General features: G+C 34.8%; 1 long non-coding RNA gene across 1 annotated transcript; it reads right to left on the bottom strand.

Moving 5' to 3' along the window:
- Positions 1-211: 211 nt before the first annotated feature.
- LOC107308022 lies at positions 212-20,527 on the bottom strand. The gene is made up of 4 exons (XR_001552595.2): positions 20,364-20,527; positions 7,075-7,204; positions 2,986-3,107; positions 212-732 (listed from the first exon to the last, which is right to left on the bottom strand). It is a non-coding gene; the product is annotated as an uncharacterized LOC107308022 (long non-coding RNA).
- Between the last annotated feature and the right edge of the window lie 956 nt (positions 20,528-21,483).

Genomic DNA, 21,483 nt, shown 5'->3' with positions numbered 1-21,483 from the left:
ACTTCAATCAAGATATTTTAAGGTCAACTTCTTAAGACACAGTGATGTTCCATTAGGATATTTCTAAAATCTGAAATATTCTGTGAAATATTAATTTCTGCAAAATGCTGTTGTATTCAAAACACTCTAGACTTCGGGAATTATCATTGAATTTAATTTATTGCCACTTTGCACAAAGTTCTTATTGGTGGCTTGGGTATTGAGAAAAAAAATAAAAAATAAAACATAATTAAATGATTACATAAAATCTCTTTACTTCCACTTCCATAGAATCAGATTAAGCCAAACATCTAACTCTCCCTTAGTAGTCGCAACTCATCTTATTTAACTAATTGTAGACACAGTTTGAATTACTTCATTGAGATGTTGACTGGCATAAAAGGCTGGGGATATGTGTACAATGGCTTCTGCTGAGTTTCTGCTGATTTTTGAATCTTCAGATTTTTCTGTGCTGCCTTCTGCTGCAATACTTCAGGGGTATCCTTGCTCTTATGTGGCTTACTCAAGAGCATATCTGACAGGAGGGTCCTTACTTCCTGGGTTTTCCACATACTGTTGTCCTTATAGGGGTCTATGTGACCCTACTGGCTTCAAATACCTTATCCCAGAGCATCTTTCCAGAAACTTCTCCTCAAATGTGCACTGTGTCTTCAGGCCCTAGTAATTCACAATTTATTTCTTAACTACCTCTGTGTAGGAGTGCTTTTTCTGGTCAGCAACCCATTTTAATCACTAAGAAGCAAAAAACAAAACAAAACAAAACAAAACAAGAAAAAAAACGTTATTTTAGAAAAATTCTTAGTACCCATTTTCTTGGGTAGGAGTCAGCTAAACTGTGAACTGTATGGAAATTCTGTATTTGTTAGGAATTTTTTAGAAATTGTTTCCTTAGCTTAAGGAAAGGTATAGTAATGTAATTTTAGGTTTCATCTAAATGATATCTGTGACTCTAACTAGCCAATAAGAAACTGTTCAATTAAATACTACTGCTTTTTGGCACTTTGCTTCTGTCACGGTTTGAACGAAGAATCCACCTGCGTCCGTGACAGGGGCCATGGGCCCCGGAGGGGCCCTAGGCCGAAAGGAAAAAGTTAATTAGGAAAAGAAAACAGCAGGAACGATCTAAGAGGCACACTTATTTACTAAATACTATATCTGAAATCACAGGATAACTACAATAATAATACAATATAATTGAAAATTGAGCTAACGAATCAAGCAAAATAGGAGAGAGAATGAGTCCGTAACCGAGAGGCCTACTGTGAATCTAGGCGAATGGCTGAAGCTCCCACACACTCCCCTGAACGCCAGAACTCGAAAGACGTCAGTCTAGTCTGCGAACAGAGTTAATATAGAGTCCAGGTCCCGTGACCTATCGTGTTGCTCTCTGGGAGATGTAGTCTTCTTCTGTGAGTTTCAGATTCAGTAAAATTATTCATGCTTTATATGATGTTATGATGTGGAATACTGATAGCAAAATTACAAAATTATTAAACCATGACAGCTTCGCTGAGTTTATTTAGTTTCATTTTGTTTTTTACCATATATATCTCCCAATATCTGCAATCTCCAAATTCTGTAATTTATGGAAAAGTTAAGTTTTTTCCCATTCAAAAGGTCACTCAACAATGCTGTTAACTGCATAACATATCTGGGCTACCTTTTACCTGAATTACAAGAAAAAAAAGTATATAAACATAATTAGGGAGCAATTGAAAGGTAAACTGTGGCAGATGGACTAGAGCAGTATTCGAAATGACAATAAGACTTAGAATAAAGTACCAGTCTATCATCATTAACATGTCTTAACTAAAATATTACTTAGCTCTCTGCAAATGCCAGGACTTTACTGATGCTGTAGTTGCATCATTTCCCATTTCCATTTATACTACCCATTTTGATAATATACATGTGTATACATTTATAAACTGGCATTATCATTAGTAAATCACAGATAGGGCTGTTCCCCTTTTTCTTTTTTTCTTTTCTTTTTTTTTTTTTTTTCATCCCCCCCACCCCCCATGCAAAAGAAAAAGGAACTATTGTTTCAGCCTTATATTAGATTAAGAAGGGAAAATAAATATGCTGTAACATTACATGACACATTAATATATGTAAGCTAAATATAAAATAATTTTCAGGTAAAATCTTTGTGAATTTAAATGGAATATTTGTCTGAATAAAAATCAGATTCAGTCCTAGAGGGGATTTCCTTTTCACCTACTATTTCTAAATATTACATGAATCCCTGTCAAACATTTTCCCTTTTTCATTTTCATCATTTCTGATCTGCTCTTTCTCTCTTGTCATTGATAATTTGCTTGCATGTTTTGTAATGTTTGTCACAACTTGTCTGTAATATTCACTCATCACTGAGTAAGTAGAAACTCATCCAAAAGCATCCTTTTTGTCTCCCTGAGGTCTTTTGAGTCTATGTAAATGTTCTATTTAGAAGAATGAACTTTTCTTCTGAACAATCACAGAATCTTCGGGTTATGAAAATAAATTTTATTTGCTACAGCTATTTTGATGCTTTGTGAAATCGGAAATGTTGCAGGCAGTTTAAAATAAAAATAAAAAAATAATCACTAAAAAGCCAAAATCAAACAAATATTGTCTATGGAAGAAAGATGTACTGTATTAGAGAAAATATGTTATCAACTGTGAAAACTTAATTTTCTTATGAATCAATTTCTATTTTAATCTTATAAAAGATAATCACTACTTATCTATGACGATTTCTGCTTTTGAAATAAAAATATATTATTTACAAATATATATGTATGTCTTATTTTATACTTTTGATTTTAGATGGCAACTTAATCAAAACAATTTGTTTTGTCATTTTGATTGCTTGGTCACCCAAAGAAAAGATATAATAGTCACAAAAACACCTCTAAAATCCAGTTAAATATGTTATTATCAAGACAACCAACTTTAAAATAATATTTTTTGATTCTTTTTCTAAACTCTAAGTACACTTACCCTGTTCTTGCTTGAAAATTTTTAGCGGTTTTCATCTAACAAAAGCAGTCATGGCTTTTCCTTTTTCAGTTGAAAAATGCAATTTCCATTCTACTTTGGAATTTGGTTCAGTGTTTTCTGCGCTGAAAAGGATGATGATGAAGCAATTGGTTTTGAAAAATAGTTGTTTGAGAGTAAATATTGCAATAGGATAAAAAAAGTAACATATTGATGCTTAAAATTACTGTGGATTTGTAACCTGGCACAGAAGTAATGTCCTTTAAATAATCTTTTATGAAGTTCTCATCTTGCAGAACATAGTATAAAATGACTAAGAAGGAATCAGCCTCACAAATAGCTAAATCTGAGCAGTACTATGAGTCTTAATCAATAAAATACAGTTTGGCTCTATTTATAATATATAATAATATATTTATTATTATTAAAATATATAATAATATATTTATTAATTATTTCTCTATTCTGATAAGCATATTAAAGCATGTACTATTGTAAATTCATTACTATTACATTAACACCTCAATTTGATCTCATATTTAGCACTTAAAGTATCACAAGAGAGAAGGTGTTTTCATAGTAATAACTTTTAAGAGAACTCTAGTAGCTTCTGAAACAGCCTTTCTGTTTCTGAACAGAATCTCTGAGACACAAATGACAACAGATGTTAACTAGTTTTTTGGTTTATTTGTTTTTTGTAATTAAAAAAATGGATGCACATTTTAATTTTTCCTATCCTTCAGCTATCAGTTGTATGGAAAATTACATGTATGACACCAAATTTCCATTTTTGTTGTTGCTATTTGTAACTTTCTCTACACTATTAAAAAGTGAAAGAGATTTATATTTTATCACTTATATTTGGTGACATAGGTTTGAGAACTCATCACACTTAACGTGTAGGGGTTTACAGAAAAAATATTTGTGGAGACTTAGTGAACATATTTGATAATGATACTCATGTGTGAGTAAAGTGGATGAGTGAGCTACTAAAGCAGACAGTACTGGCAAATAGTTAAGCTTTGCCCCATTCAATGCAAACAAGTTTTAAGAGACTGTGCAAAATATATAATCAACAATTAAAATTTTAATCTGATAAAATATTTCCACTTATTGCTATCTTTTCCTGGGAATTAGTTTCTCTCTTTTGTTTTCTACTTCGGTTTCTGTTTTCAAAATCTGTGAGTTAAGGAAAAACAAAAGATAGAAATATCCATAAGCATTCAAAACAGAACAAGATAAAATTAAAAATAAAAAAAAATAAAAAATAAATCTAATTAGACTTTTTGAATAACTTCCACACTGTCTTTAAAGTTGCAAACCAAAATTCAGTGACAAGTTTCCTGAAGCAGTCACTGGCTGAGTCTACTAGATTGTGCTAATTAAATCACATTAGGCATACCCTTATTGCTATTAATAAGTGTGTTAGCAATTTCTTTTGACAGGTTGCACCCAAGGCAAAGAAATGCCAGTGGAAGTTAAAAGAGATCAAGAACAGAAAATGTTTTCCCATTAGAAAATCACTGAAACATTCTACATGTCTTAATGGTAGCTGTGATATACCATTCAGAATGTGTACGCTGTACATACAAATAATATTTTTGAAAATATCTATCGGTTCACTAAAATACCCTATGTCATATAGATATGACACAGTGACTGCCAGTGGAGACTGAGGAAAAAAAACCCTGAAAATATTTAAAAAAAATAATAAAAAATTGAATACTTCAGCTTTCTCTGTTGTCATAAGAACTGCCATTTGCTTATCAGAGGTAGAACACTAACTTAATGGTACTTTTCTGACTAAAGTATCTATAGAATGCCTTTTTACTATACTTCACGTCCCTGAGAAGTTCAGTTTGACTTGTGCCTTGGCTTTCCTGATGCAAATCCTATGCTTCTGGGTGATGCCTCTGTACTTACAAGGCCTCATATCCCTACTTCCACTGCCTACAATTTTATTTCATATGCATCTGCAAATCACCTGTATGGGCCAGCAAGTATCCAGCAGACTGCAGAGAGATCTTTTATGATGGTAATTGGATACCAGGTTATTTCAAATTCCAGAAGCCTATTTAATAGAAACTCAGTTTTCTATCTTTATTTAAAACAGTTACAATAAGTCAGTTTGATAGCCAATAGAGATTTAATGTAACCACCTGCAAGAGAAGTGCCATCTGATACCTTCCTTATGTCATAGGAATTTAGAGTGAGGTCATCATAAAAACGTAACTCAGGGACATAAATTAGAATATACACTTGCTAGGTGTAATGTGTACAGTGGGTGGAGAAAAATTTTGGTTCTATGGCATAAACATAGACAGAGATACATACATATGTTTTGTGCAGAACTTATGTACATCATCAGCTTTCAGGTCAAGGTGTGACAGGTACCATACGCTCAGGTGCAGGGGGAACAGGATTTTGACTACTGCTGATCAAGACATGATTACACAGTTGTAGTTCAATGTGGAGAATACAATCAGAATGAATTTTGTCCTGCGTATTTTATTTATAAAATTAGGAAAATCCAGGTGTTGGGAAAAACAAAGTTGAATGTGATCCTGTTTGAAACACAAACATTCAATTTTCTTGGCTTTAGCATTAAAACAAATAAACAACAGCAAAGCAAAAACAAAAAAAACAACAACAAATCTTTGCCATAAGTTAAAATATAGTTAAGAATTAATAATGACGACTTTAATTTGCAGCCATTAAACTTACTGTATCAAGAATATGACATAGTGGCCTATGTATATATATAATTTAATATAATGGTGATTAATTATTAACTTAATGTATTAGATATAGCTGTAGTACACTTTTCATGTATAAACAAAATCTTCATGTTTTTTCCCTAAGTGCTGTCCCAGTTTTGCCGTATTTATTCCTTATGTTTATAATGGGATGTACAGAAAGATTCAGAGTTCCTGGGCTTTTGGCCTCATAGATCAAAATAAAGTTAAGGAATATGAGAATATCCAATATGGTGTTGTTGTGAACTGAATCGCATTCCACCAGTCTTCCTACTTCCCATCTGTTCATCTGTGAGAAATGCACTGTACTTATGTATCATCTGTTTTGTGGAACCGTTACATAAGACTAAGTAGTCAATTCTGTTAGCATGTTACTACTAGTGTGTTTGACATACTCAACATGCTATATAAAGGGACTCACCTTACCTAGACATAAGGAGAAGGCTCATTTCCTAACAGTACAAAATAACTACCTGCTTTCTTCTACCTGTAAACAAGTTGTCTAAATGTAAATCCCTTAAGAGGCACTGATCTACTGAGATTTCTACCTGAAGTATCAGGTGTGGCACAAGACTCTAGATATCTATGAATTTTTAGAATGGAAATTGGATATCAAGAGGATCATTAAATTTATGTCTGAACTGTATTGTATTTTAAGGTTTCAAAGTCAGCATAGTGGCTAATATAGATCAGGAAGCAATCCGTTCTGTAAATATACAGCCATTTGAGATTTCCTATCCATCTGCCCTTCAGCTGCTTATTCAGAAGGGCATGAATCCCTATAAGTCCTCTGCTATTTCTCATGCAGATTTCCCAGAAAACTTAAGGAGCTTCAAATTGCAGTAGAAACTTACATGTGGCAAATGAGTTGAGCTAGTACTCAGTTTTAAAGTAGCAGTTTACTTTATGGTAAGATGAGTCAAGTGATTGCGTCGATTAATTCATCTCCATGGGAGCCTGTACAACTAATTCACATGTGGCCCCTTACAAGGTGTACATCAGGAGTCTATAGGTTCAAGGATATGCCTTTTATATTCAGCTGTTGCTGAATGGAAACTAAGAGTTCATCAAAGAATATGAGTCATATATTTTATCCTAATTCTGGTGTTTCAGAAGCCTAAGGTTATTTGAGAAGGCATGATTTGCTTATGTGCTTATGACTGAAACAGTTTCCTTAGTGATAGCTAACTCCCACACAGTCTGTCTACTGATTGTATGCCTCAAGATCTTTATATTTTATTTTATTTTAAAAGAGAATATATATATATTTTTTTAATTTTGAAAAGGCTTTCCTTTCTTGCTTTTTGCAACTTTTAAAATCTTTTCTCTTACTTACCCTCTGCTGGGGGAATCTGTTCAAGTGAGAAGGAACTTCAAGAGTAGGGTTGCTCCTTGAGATGACCTGAAGCTTAAACTTTCCACAGTGCAAGCAAGAACAAAGGTTTTGCCAACTGAATCTCCTGGGCCTATGCGCAAATAAATAAATAAATATGTATACATATATACATTTCAGATGAGTCTGGTTGAAGAAATTAAGGTTTGTAGAATAACTCAGGACTTGGAACTCCCTCACAGCACCAAAGAGTAAACATCATTGTCATCTAGAGCAAAGTTTATGAATATGGAGGCTACTCAAAAATAAGCATTCAAAAGAATAATGTAAATGAAATGAATAGTGCTTGCATGCAATCAAGTTCAAAATTTAAATTTACTCAGGTTGCCTGAGTATTATCTTCAGAAAAAGGAACTTTTCCACTCAGAATTTGAAATGATAATCTTTAATATGTGTCATCTTTTCAAAGCATTGCTGTCACTTGCTAGTGATTATGTAATGATTTCAGCCTTCACAAACTGAATCCCAGTAAAGTTTCCTTTGTATACTAATATAGAAACCAGACAGGATACTCCATAATATAAAAAATGGCACCGCCTGTATATTTTCAGGTAATTATCTCATTAGTAGTATATGGTATCAGTTTTGGGTATTCCTATGTAGAGCCAGGAGTTAGACTTGATGATCCCCGTGGGTGCCTTTTACCTCTGGATATTCCATGATTCTATATTACTATTAATTGAATAACTTCGTAGGAGAATCTCACACTGACATCTAGGTGTTGCTGTTTTTATCGTTGTTATTGTTTTGTTGTTTTTGTTTTGTATTGTTTTTAATATATATATATTTAAGTCAAAATTGATATTAAGAGATAAATTTACTCCTAACATCGTATTTATCTCCTCTGAGAACACCTACTTTCAGTTTCAGCTCCTATAATTAAGTTGCATTTTCTGTGAATATCTCTTATTTTCTTATTAATTGTGTTGAAATTTATTAGAAGGAAGAAGTTTGTAGAGTGGCAGAGTAACAGCAATAGCCCATGAAAACTAATTTAATTACTGAAAAATTGGCATCTACAGATTTAATGATCACTGTGCATATTTTTATGAGAGAAAAGACAAAGAGAAGGATTTCTAAGAACAAGGTGAAGAAAACTGTTTTCCCTATTAGGATAATCAAGCAGTAGAACAGGTTGTCTACAGATTCCTTGTGTTCCTCATCCTGGAAAACTTTTCAAGTCCCACACTGATAAAATTTTGAGCAACTTGATATGCTCTTTTGTCGTATCTGACTATTCATGCTGTTTATATATATATATATATATATATATATATATATATATATATATATATATAACAGTCCAATACCAGTTTGTTCTTGTTTGAAGATTTTGCTCTTCCTCACAAAAATATTTCATACTAGACAGCATAATTTCTATCTTCAGATCTTTTTTCATTTCATGGTAGAAGATTATTATTTTCCTGCATTTTTTCAATCATTCATACATTAAAAAATATACTTTACACACCTAATAATTTTATTTCATGTAGTATGGGAAATATATAAATCATTGATTCCTGTTTTAAAACTTTTTTAAAAAATGCTTTTTATATGCAATAGCATATGTCTTCTGTGGTAATAGCTTTTGGATTACATACTTTAAAGCAAACAAATAAATGAATAAACAAATTTGAGACTTGAAAATAACATAAATACATATAGCAACACCTTTAACTCAAAATATGGAAATGATTTTACATGGCTTTAGTTCTGAAGTATTTTTCTAGACTACAAATTGTGTTACTTCTGAGAGTACACTAAATAAAAATGCTGTATGTTGGATGGAAAAAGAGATGGGCAGATTGAAAATCAGGTGATAGCAAGATCACTGTCTCAAAGTCTAACTAGAGGCCAGTAACTAGCACACCAAAGAGATTAACGTGTGTCCACACCTGTTTAAGATCTTCATTAATCATCAGAGTGATGGGGTAAACAGCACTCTCAGAAAGTTTGCAGATGGCACAAAACTAGGGGGAATAGCTAATACACCAGATCAGTGTATTGTCATCCAGAAGGGCCTGAGCAGGATGCAGAAATAGGTTGAAAGGAACTTTATGAAGTTTAACAAGGAGAACTGCAAAGTCCTGCATTTGGTGTAGAATAAATCCAGCACCAGTACATGTGGGGGACACTCAACCAGAAAGCAATTTTACAGAAAAGAACTCAGAGTCCTAGTGGACACCTGCTTGGACTCAACAGAAACCCTTGTCCCAAAAGGATAATAGTATATTTGGCTGCATTTAAAGGAATGTGTCAATACCAGGTGAATGCCACTCGGCACTGGTGAGACCACTTTTGGAGTAATGTGTACAGTTCTGGGCTCCTCAGTACAAGAGAAATATGAGCATACTGAAGAGAGTCCAATGAAGGATCATGAAGATGATGAAAGCACTACAGAAGGGTGCAGAGAGAATGGAGACAAGCTTTATTCAGCATTGCCAAAGAAACAATACAATGGGAACAAATAGAAATACAAGAGGTTTCATCTAAGTATCAGAAAGCACTTTACTGGGAGAGTAACAGAGTGCTTGCACAGATTGCCCAGAGGAGTTGTGGGGTCTCCTTGAAGATTTTCAGATGTTGACTGGATATGGTTTTGGGGAACCTGCTCTGGGTGTCTCTGACTGATTAAAGGGATTGGGCCAGTAGGACCCAAAGATCTCTCTCATCCTCAGTCATTCTATGTTCTCAAGCCTAATTGTAAGAATACATTGTAGAGTAGTTTACATAAAGAAATAAATGAATAAGTCTGAGTGTGACCATGCCACTGAGAAATTCACTTTAAGTTGGGAGGTAAAATTTGGTTAAAAAAATATAGGTCACTTGTCTTACACTACAACAACAGTTGTAATTCTTTTCAGAGATACAGAGGTGAGAGGAATAAAGTTACTGAAAATATAAGAACTGAAATAACACTTTCTCTACAATAATATTCCATAGCTAAATTGCTTTCTTGTTTTCAAAAGAAGTATTTATGTACATGCCGTGTAAGGCTTGGATGGAATTAACTATCTTCATAATGGCCTTTGTAGCACTGTGGTTTTGGTTTTGTGGATAAAAATGTTGATAACAAACCATTTATTTGGCTCTCACTGAGTGGTTCTTGCATCTCTTCAGAGATTTCTCTTTTTTCCACACTGCTCTAGTGTGTCTACACTAGTAGACAGAACCAGATCAGCTTACTTTAATTGGCCAAAGGGACATCCTACACCATATAACATAATGCTTGACTGTGAAAAATGAACCAAAGGGAAGGGGAAGCTGTCTCTGAGCTTTACTCAGATGCAGACTGAGCAGGGTGGAAAAGGGAAAGCAAAATTATTCAAGATCTGATTTTGGAGATGCTGTTCTTCTATTCATTAATTTTGAGATTGTCAGAAATCAGACCGACTTTGATTTCTCCTTATACCTTTTCTTCTTCAGACTGTCAAGTTACCATAGAGTTTAAGTTCTGAGTCAGAAAAATATATTATTTCAAAGTACATGCACAGCATAACTGCATATCTAATGTTGGACTACAGAATTTTTAAAAACAATTGAAACATATTTTTTTGTGATGTTTATCCAAAAAATGGGCTTTATCATTATATAAATGATTTCATGCCCAAAAGAGATTCTGTCCATGTTAGGAAAAAAAAAACAAAAAAAGAGTAAATTCTGTAGTAATACAAACATTCACTGTTTGGTGAAGGACCAGTGAAATCAGAATGAAGAATGCAGAGTTTATGATTCAGGCTGACAGTTTGTATCCCAGTAGGAATGAGAGAGCAATATACCTATTTTTCAGAGAAAAACTTTGTAGAGAAATGTGACAATATGACTGATAAGTATAAGAGTAGGCAGGCAAATAATTCTTCTAACTGGCTGAGATAGCTGAAAATACTTCTGTAGAATGCTGTGGATGACTTCAAAACTCTGGAGAACAGCAGAGAACAACTGAGGATGGTAGTTCTGTAAGCTATATTTCAAATCCTTAAGATAGTCAGTTTTATCGACCTTCCCCATACAAAGTGTCAAAGAGTCATAATTAATTTATTAGCAAATAAGCAGATAACCAGAAATACAGGTAAAAGATTGAAGCAGAGGAATAATAATATTTCAGTTTATGGAAACAAAAGTACTTCACAGAGTACTAAGGGCTAAATGTACACACTAATCACAAGAAAGTATTACTGACAAGGTAATGGAAATCATAGCATATCCTGAATTTGGATACACTGAGGACACTGTAGAGAACTAAATACTACTTTCTATCTAAAAGATGTGTAGAACATTGTACAATAAATTATAACAGAGTTAGAAAGTAAATAAAATTCCAAAATATTAGTGTTTACATATATGCATAGACAGATAGAATTAATGCCTAAATGGAAAAGAGGGAGATATTACAACAGGTATAAACTTGAAATAATACTGCCTACAATTAAAAATCAGCACAATTTAAAAACATTTCCCATAAAGATCATCTCTCCAGAGGAAGGTGTATTATTTTATTCAGGTGGATCACTCAATCATATAATGAAATTAGGTTAGTTAAACAGGACCTGTATTTATGAGCCCATACTGGCTGGGCCTGATCCCCTGGCTGCCCTGCACATGTTGTGTGATCTCTCTCAAGATGATCTGCTCCATAACTTTTCCTGACACCCAGGCTGGCAGGCTTGTAGTTCTCCATATCCTACTTACAAACCTTCTTGAAGATAGGAGTCACATTGACAAGCCTCCAATCATAGAATCACTGAATCATAAAATGGTCTGGGCTGAAAAAGGACCACAGTGATCACCTAGTTTCATTACCCATGCTACGTGCAGGGTTGCCAACCACTAAACCAGGCTGCCCAGAGCCACATCCTCTGGGACCATTCCAGTTGACCAGGAATGTTGACAGATGGTAGAAAGTGTCTTGGATATCTCCTCCACCATCTCTCTCACCACCCTCAAGTCAATCCTGTCTGGCCCCCTGTACTTGCAAGAGTCCAGGTGGAGTAGTAGATCTCTAACTGCTTCCACCTGAATTCTGCTCTATATCTCAGACTTACAGATCATGGGGATCATGAGGATAATTGATCTGACTTTTAAAGACAGACTTTGACAACCTCACCCTTTCCCTTATCCTCAGTGGTAACATTTCCTGCTGTATGCAGTAAGGGTTGGAGATTCTCCATAGCCCTCCTCTTACTGTTAATATAATTGTAAAAAAGTTGTAGGTGTTCTTTTTTCTTTCTTTCTTTTTTTTTTTTTTAAATTTTGTTTTGTTTTCTGTTTTTGTTTGTTTCTTTGTTTTTGTTCTCCCAAAGAAGTTCATTTCAAGCTGGGCTTCTGCCTTTCTAATTTTGTCCCTGCACGTCCTAAAAACTGCTTTGTATTCACCTCGAGTTGCCCATCCCTTCTTCCACAGAAGGAAGTTTCTGTCTTTTTCCTGGACTCTTAGAAAAAGTTCCCTGTTTATCCATGCTGGTCTTCTTCCCCAGCAGCTCATCTAATGGCTCAGAGGTTCAGCCTGCTCCTGTGCCTTTAAGACTTCCTTCTTTCTTAAGGAGTGTCTAGCTTTCAGGGTCCCCTTTGTGAGTCAGGACTGAATGCCAAGGGACCCTCCCTAACAGTGTCCTGAACAGTTCAAATTCCTCCCTCCAGAAGTCCAAGGTGGCAGTTTTGTTGATCCTCCTCCTGAGTTCACCAAGCATCAAGAACTCTACCATATGGTCACCCTGTTCAAGACAGCTCCTTTATATCTCCCACCAGTCCTTCTCTGTTTTTGAAAAGCAAGTCCAGCAGGGCACCTCATCTGACTGTTTCTTTTACCAGCTCATTTAGGAAGCTATCCTCTGCACAATCCAGAAACCTTCTAGGCAATTTATTCTGCATGGTATTACATTTCTGGTGTATATCAAGGAAGTTGAAGTCTCCCATCAGAACAAGGTCTGTCAGTTGCTTATTGAACACCTCATGTCCTTCATCATGGTTAGGCGGTCTACAAACGACCCCCACCAAAATCTCCACCCTGTTGGCTTTCCGCTGGTCCTTACACATGTATTCTCGACATTATCATTCCAATCCTCAAGCTGAACAACATCAAAACACTAACACAGAGTACCATGCCACTCCACACTCCTTCCTTGCCTACCCGCTCTGAAGAGCTTATAACCATCCATTGCAGCACTCCAGTCATGAAAGCAATCTCACCATGCTTCTGTAATGGCAACTAAGTCATAGGTTTCTTACTACAGAATGACTTCCAGCTCCTCCCTTTTGTTGCCCACGCTGCATGCATTGGTCTAGCTGCTCTTCAGCTGAGTCATTTACTTCATCCCTAGCTCCACCGTCATTCCCCCAGGTTCATCTCTAGAAAGTCTTGTTTAATCCCTTCCTTTTCCATACTTTAACACCCTTTCAACAAGCCCTGTCAGTTCCTGGGATAGTATCTGTTTTCCCCATTGAGACAGGTGAGACTCATCTGCAAACATCAGGCCAAGGACTGAGTACACCACTCCATGGGTAAAAAACAACACAGAATTCCTGCAATTGCACCAGCCTTTTAGCCATGTATTTATGAGATGGGTTTTTCTGGTCCTCTCACTATCCTACCACTGGAAGGATAGAGAAAAACACTACCAGTACTTCTGCTCCATTAACTAACCACTACAGTGTCCAAATGTCCCTTTTGATAGCACTCAGGCTTCTCTCAGTAGCATAATTGCTACCAGCCTGAACTGTCAGTAAAGGATATTTATTAGGTTTTTTGTTTGCTTGTTTTTGTTTTTTAGTAATATCCCTGACCCAGGCCCCAGGGAAGCACCACACTTCCCTACAGGTGGGGTGCAGCTGACTTTCTTCCTGTCAGAAGAGAGTTACCTACAACAAATATCCTTCTTTCCTGCTTAGCAGAGGCAGTCTTGAGGTATGGAGTCTACCACCTTGCCCTAGACAACCTCCCAGGTGGACCTTCCATCACATCCTCACTCACCTCTCCCTCAAGTTCCAGAACATCAAACCTATTACAGAGGGGAACCTCAAAAACCAACATAGGCAGGGAAGGAGTCTGCCTTCTATGCCAAGGTCCCTGTTTCCACTCTTCATCACCTCTTAAATCCTCTCCCTCTGCCCTATTATGACAGGAGAGGGCATCCAGCAGCATTTGGTTCATATCAACCCGGTGTCCTTCTTGCAGGTATTGCAGGGAGTTACTCCATCAAGCTATCTCCTGCTCACTCTCCTTAATAATCCTTAAATTCTCCACTTCCTCTGTGAGCTCCACAAGCACCTTTCAAAGACCATCCACCTGTTAACATCTTATGCAGGTGGTATCCCTGTTGCAATTTACCAGTAGCAACAGGCTCAGGCACTCTGTGTAGCTGGAGACCTGAAGAGCTACCTCTTTGGGCAAGAACTCCAAGTCACCATATATTCTTTGGAGCATATGTAAATTTATTTCATTAAATGACATTTTCTTTCCCTGCCTTGTTACATAATAAATCTAAAAAGTCACTATATAAATCTACTCTGATTACATCTATTTGAAATCTGCTGGATTCATGTCCAAAAAAGTAACTTTAAATTATTTGTTCAAATTATCAGCCTGTGCTTTAAAATAGGAATCCTGAAGTACACCTTATCCATCAGCAATATGTGAATGTCTAACAGTATAACAACAAACATGTAGGCAGAGCAACTTATGCCTTTTCCAATTTTACTCATTCACACTGCATACATAAATCTTTACTAGTCAAAATTATTGCATGTCTGTTATTATTTCAGCTGTGTTCAACTTCTTAGTACCTTTTGGACTAGTAACAAGTCTAGAAATGTATACAATGGCATAGATCTTTGGTAGGTTAGACATTAACTAAAGAAGGAAAGAAATTCATAGTGCAGTACCCTGTGTTACACTGACTCACCCTCACTGCAGCACAGAGGTTGTCTTTTGAGATATGTCCAGTACTAGACCTGCCACATACTAATGAACATTCAGTTGAAGGACAAGTCTTGTGAGATCTAAACACCAGTCTTTTTGTTTCTTGTCCCCCCCCCCCCCCCCTTAAAAGACATTTGTTACCAGCTTGAGGCATAGACACTTGCCTATCTCTTTTCTACAGTGGGAAAAGACAGAAACCATCACAGAATAGAAAAAGAAGTTACAAAGATAAGTATTGTATACTACAAATTCTATTACACTTGTTCCTTTTTTTCTTTATCTGTGTATACTGTTCTTCTCAGTAAATGAAATTTCAGTGGAAGACAAAAGTCTAATGCCAGTTATAAAATAGAGAAAAGAGATTATACTCAAAGCCAGATCCAAAAACTCATCTAGGCTTCTCCTTTTATAAGAGATAGGAATCAGATTTAAATCAGCTAATCAAACAAATAATCAGAACCCACAGACATTTAGCTATTTAGTTAAGATGAAATCCACACTATTTGGCTCAATACAGGACACCTATTTTCTTCCAGGAGCAGCCTATAAAACTTCAGAATTTTCTTGGGCTTTATAAAATGTGAGTAGAAACATATTATAGTAAGTTACGCTAGGAAACATCTGTCATAAGACTATTATTCAAAATATAGATGCTGAGAAAATACAGATTTGTGTTCTCAAAAAGCATCAGTTATCACTGAAGTTTGTTTTGTTTAAGTGATATTTATAAATACTAAGTGTGTTTGGATTGTTCCTATTAGATGATGTCCCTCATGGAATCTGGGTCACAGTTATTCAAGGTAGGAATTCAGCTAAAATAAGCATATTTGTACATCAGCAATTTCACATGAAGCAATTATTTAAAACAGCTTGTAGCCAATTAAGATCTAATCATTACTTAGTGGAATATGCAGAACATCTGAATCTAGATTGAATCTGAATACTGTGGATACACACACTGAATCCAAATTCTCTAAAATTCTGAATCCTTTGAGTCCCTTATACTTTAAGAGGCTTTCAAGCATCTGAAAATGTTCTCTCCACATTCATTTTGCTGATCTCAGTACTTATGAGAGGTATTGTGGAATTCCTTCTCTGATTCATCAATCTAAACTTCAACTGAGATAAGATTGGAATTTTAGTAATAAAATAACATTTTATGTCATCCTAGGTGGAAAACAAACAAACAAACAAACAAAAAACAACAGAATTTAGATGCTTAAATTAAATGGCTGCTTTTAGATGAGATGAACTCTTCCAACAGTCTGATTTCAAGTTGTATTCAAGATTTATGCACTTACATGTTGTATCTAATTTAGAGGTACAAACAAACATGTTAGATATCTTTAATAGCCTCTAACATAAACAAACAAACAAAAAAATTAAACCTCTGAAGTGCAATTTCACATTAAATTAAATAGAACATCATATGAAGCTGCTGTCGTTTCCTCATTTATTACAACGAAAATGGAATCTTAACTCTCAGCTTTGAAAGCTTATTTAAATGATTAACAAGATGGTGCAAATTTAAGCTCCAGTTTCTATCAGCTCAGAGCAAAATAGTGAACAGATCTGTTCAAATGCTGATGTGCAAAACAAACAAACAAAAAAAAAAAAAAGCTATGCATAAGTGTTATTTATTTTTTTTCTTTTTGGAATTTATAACTATTTGAACACTACGCTTTGAATTTCTGAAATGATAAAAACAGGAATATATAACATACAATTTCTGAATATTGGGAATTTTTTTTTCTTTTTTTTTTTTAACATCTATATTTTACTAGAAAAAAGTGTTAACTAAACAGTGATAATATTAGCTCAGGAATAACAAAAATTTGTTGAAGGTAAACCTCAATTTTGATTATTTAGATGGATTTCAGTATGGTATTTCTGAAACAAATACTCATTTTTCACTTTTGGTCTGTTTATCTCAAAACAGCCATTTTCAGAGCAGTTTATAGACATGCTAAATATATATTTATATATTAGCATATAGACATGAGGATAAAAAACATGCTATAACTACTAAATATGTTATCTGTATGCACAAGTGATTTTGAGAAATGAGTTCACATAAACATCTTAGCTCAGTTATTTTTGCTTTTTCTTAGATTTGTAAAGAGCATCTTGCATATACTCCTGATTGCTTCCTCTATGCCTGAGGCAACTTTCGTGGTATCAGAGGTTTATTTGTACTGTCCTCTGGAATAAAACCATGAAGTGAATACTAAGCCATAACAACTGCATATTTGGAATTCTGTCCCAAGAAACAGATTGTTCTAACTGAACACTGAGAAACAAGCCAAAACATATATGATGATGAAATCCATAAACACATTTAAAAACCAAAACATATGCTTTAGGTATCTGCTGACTCCAGAGTTCTCTTAGGTATTGAGATGTCTCTAGGTTTTAGAAAATCTAACTAAAACAGTGCAACTTGTTATCAAGCCTAGATATGTAACACCTTTCCATGCCAATAGCCTGATTGAATGTACACTATGGGTTCTCTAGATAATATCTTAAAAAAGTTAACTATCAAATAAAAACTTCTGCCATAGCCATAAATTTGAAACATAAATTACTTGAAACAGAAAAAGGGAAACATGGGAGAGCACGTGAAAAACACAATGACAGGTATGATTTTCAAGGTATTGTACTTTGTAGCTTCCACGAATTCATAGCAACTTCCTTTTTAAATTATTTTTAAATTCAATACATGTAAATGCAATTGTGTGAAATCAGATTTCTTGATATCCAAGCTTTATAATCCGTACTTGTGCACATACATCTGTTGTTAATTTGTTTATTTTTCTTTAATTACTAAAGGATAAATATAAGAGTGTTGTGAAACATTCTATATTAACTAAACAAATATAGTTTATGAAATTATTGCCTTTCTAATTAATCTTTGCATTGGGGGTGTCTAGGTACAAGTTACCAATGAACATAATTTATTTGAATTATTATGGAAAAGAAAATCCTCATGACTAGCATTTTTTTGCCAGTATATTTGACTATTAATTTTGGTTACAGAACCAAAATGGCACAGGAGGTTTCATCTTCTTTTTTGTTGTTGTTGTTGTTGTTTGCTTGGTTTGGTTTTGTTTAAGAAAAAAAAATAGAGAAAAACATTCAGAATGCATCAAACAAACAACAACAACAAAGTCAAGTATTTTGAAAATATTTTTAAAAACTTTACTTACTCTTGTCTAAGTAATTTGTTCCCATAATCCCTAGACAACCATGCTTTCTTTTAGGGGACTGGAAGAAGCAGAGAAAAGTGAATGGCGTGAAAGCTGGTTGAGTTAATGATTGCTGGGGAATTACAGATAAAATGGAGTGCTGAAAATGAGTGTTTTCACAGGTCTGCTCTGTGCTTGTCAGAAAAGATTCACTTGTTTAGTTATCATAGATAGAGTTGAAGATATTGTAGCTGAATGAACTAAGTATGTTGTCATTGACTGATTTTTTTATTTTCTTTTTTCCTTCCCTGAGTCAGTGTGGAAAGATAATCACTGAATCTAATGGTCCAAAAATGGAATGCTAAGTTTACATCCTGAATACAAATTAATACATTCCTCTCTATTTCCCCATCCTCCACATTCATTTATTTGTTCTTCTTTTGGCTTTAAATATTTCATCCAGGGACCATATTTTCAGTACTCTACTGTTAAAAGTTACTGTGAGTTATATTAGCTTTCTCACTTGAGTTTGTAAATACAAGTTTGATTTCTTAATAATTTTGCTTTTGTTTTAATATGTTTCAGAATAAAATAAAATACGATCATTTTCTACCTTTTGAAATAATTAGCTTTTAAAAATGATATTTGTATGTTTGTCGTTGTAGAGCAACACACTGTAGTGGATGAAGAAGTAGCATCTTGAAACCCGGTACTTACCTTAGACTATTGTAGGTCAGTGGACTCATTTGGGTTCCAAGAATATTTACATAGTTACAGATATTTTAAATAGTAACACTTTTACATCAGTCACATTTTAATGGTCACACTACTGATGCACTTTGATAACAGAGGGAGAAAAAGTCTGTTTCATATTATTAGCCATGTCATGTTGAAAAATCTCCCCTAGCATCTTCTGGATGATCAGGTGAGGGGATTTTTTTATGACATGTGTTGAACTAAGCCTGGTTAAACAAGATAAAAGTACAGATCTCTTGAACAGGATGAACACAATTTATGCTATCATCTTTCCCTTATATACCCCAGAGTTCCACTGATATAAAGAGGATGTTAAATTAAAGCGATGTAACAACAGCAGGGAGAGGATTCCAGCAGTGATAGCACTAAAATTAACTTTTTTTTTTATAACAAAAGTGCTGCTTAAGAGGCTGATGTGATAGAGGAGGAGATTTTCATTTCCATCTCTTAAGCTATGCATCTGACACTCATGCAGAAAATCCCATTTTATTTCTGCTACAACCAGTGACTTTGTACTGCTTGTAGTGGAATGAACATAATAGTATGCCATACTACCTTTTATTAAATGTTCAAAAGAAGCCAAGTATCTCCTCTATCTCTACCAGAAAACATCTGACTTTGAAATACTTGCAGAATCAAGCTCTAGGAGCCAAAGTGATTCAAGGTCAGTTGCACTGTGTTTAGATTTTGGCAATTCAAGATAGCTTATCTGAAATTCAAAACGATTAAATAAAAGGGATAAAAAGGATATTGACTATGAACTCAATAACATCTGTCTGCTCCTTGGAACGTTTTGGTATTATGAAAGGCTGTTCCAGTCCAGCTAATTCAGCTGACTTTTCTTAAAAGTCAGTCATGTTTTATCGACAGAGATGCCTTCAAGGAAAGTTATCCAGTTAGCATGGCATCTAAACAATCTTGTGGAACATACAGAGATCCAATCCTTGTTCATATATGAATATTTTCCTCCAGATGCGAAGATTTATCTGATTGGGCATGGTCTGTGCTCTTATCATGTTTTAGGATGAAACCATCATACAGCTCCATCTACTCACTCAGTTCCACAAACTAATAGACACCTATTTACTACTTAGTTTAGACATATATGCTGAGTTTCAAGCTCAGTGATATCCTAACTTCTTAAGAAGAATGTCACTTCAGTTTGCAGAATTACAGAATTAGAATGTGTCACAGTATCACAGAATGTCAGGGATTGGATGGGACCTCATAAGATCATCTAGTCCAGTTGCCAGCCAGAGCAGAAACACCTAGATCACCACACACAGGAATGTGTCCAGGTCAGTTTTGAATGTCTCCAGAGAAGGAGACAGCACAACCTCTTTGAGCAGCCTGTTCCAGTGTTCTGTTACCCTTACTCTGAATATGCTTTTTCTCTCCTGTTTATGTTGAACCTCCTATGTTCCATCTTGCACCCATTACTCCTTGTCCTATCATTGGGTGTCACCGAGAAGAGTCTGGTTCCATCCTCCTGACACACACCCTTTACATATTTATAAGCATTTATGAGGTCACCCCTCAGTCTCTTCCAAGCTAAAAAGCTAAGCCTTTCCCCATAAGGGAGGTGCTCCACACCCTTAGTCATCTTTGTGCTGGACTCACTCAAGCAGTTTCCCATCCTTCTTGAATTGAGGGGCCCAGAACTGGATATTCCTGATGTGGACTCACACGGGCAGATCAGGGCGGGGAACAGAATGGTTAAGGTTGAAAGAGAACACTGGAGATCATCTGGTCCAACCACATCTTCTCAAACAATGACATCTAGCACTGCTTAACCAGGACCATGTCCTTACAAATTTAAAAACTTCCAAACAAGACTCAAATTTAGTAGAATTCCTTTATTTCAAAATATTTTAAACAAACTGAGTTGTGTGTCTCTGGCTCACTAATAAAATCTGTTTAAAATGCTGCTACCATAATTATTAGCAAACACCTCTTTCCTAAAAACTTAGTCTTGTCAACTGATCAAGATTTTTCTTTCCTTAATTTCCTTTTAATGTATATTATCTAATCAACTATCTTTACTCTTTTTAATTATGTTTTAATTAAATATTAACAGTGAGATTTTTCATCAAAACAACAGATTATGAATCTGTTCCTACAAATTATTAGGAATTGAAAATAGTGTTCAAAACAACAGCTAAGGAGTTATTCTGAGTCTCGTAGGAATTTCAGTGAATTCGATTAAAAAGTAAACTTATTTTTAGGAAACTATCTGCAAGTAAATATTAGTCTTTTAGGGTGAAATCCATCTTGTCTAATTTAGTGTAGACAGATGTTTATGCCATCTACAGTTACCTTAAATTCTATTTATATTGACTGAAGAGCATTTTTCACCATTCAGTATAAGTGCCTTTTTTTTTTTTTCTTTAGGAAAACAATCCAGTAAAAAAACCAAAAAAACAAAAACAAAACAAATAAACAAAAAAGCACAAAAAAACCCAAACAAACAAAAAAACCCATTAACTATTCTTTATT

The sequence above is a fragment of the Coturnix japonica genome, chromosome 1 (assembly GCF_001577835.2).
Source record: "Coturnix japonica isolate 7356 chromosome 1, Coturnix japonica 2.1, whole genome shotgun sequence".
Lineage (NCBI taxonomy): Eukaryota > Metazoa > Chordata > Aves > Galliformes > Phasianidae > Coturnix > Coturnix japonica.
The sequence above is the reverse complement of the archived record's forward strand: the minus strand, read 5'-3'. Positions and strand labels throughout refer to the sequence as shown.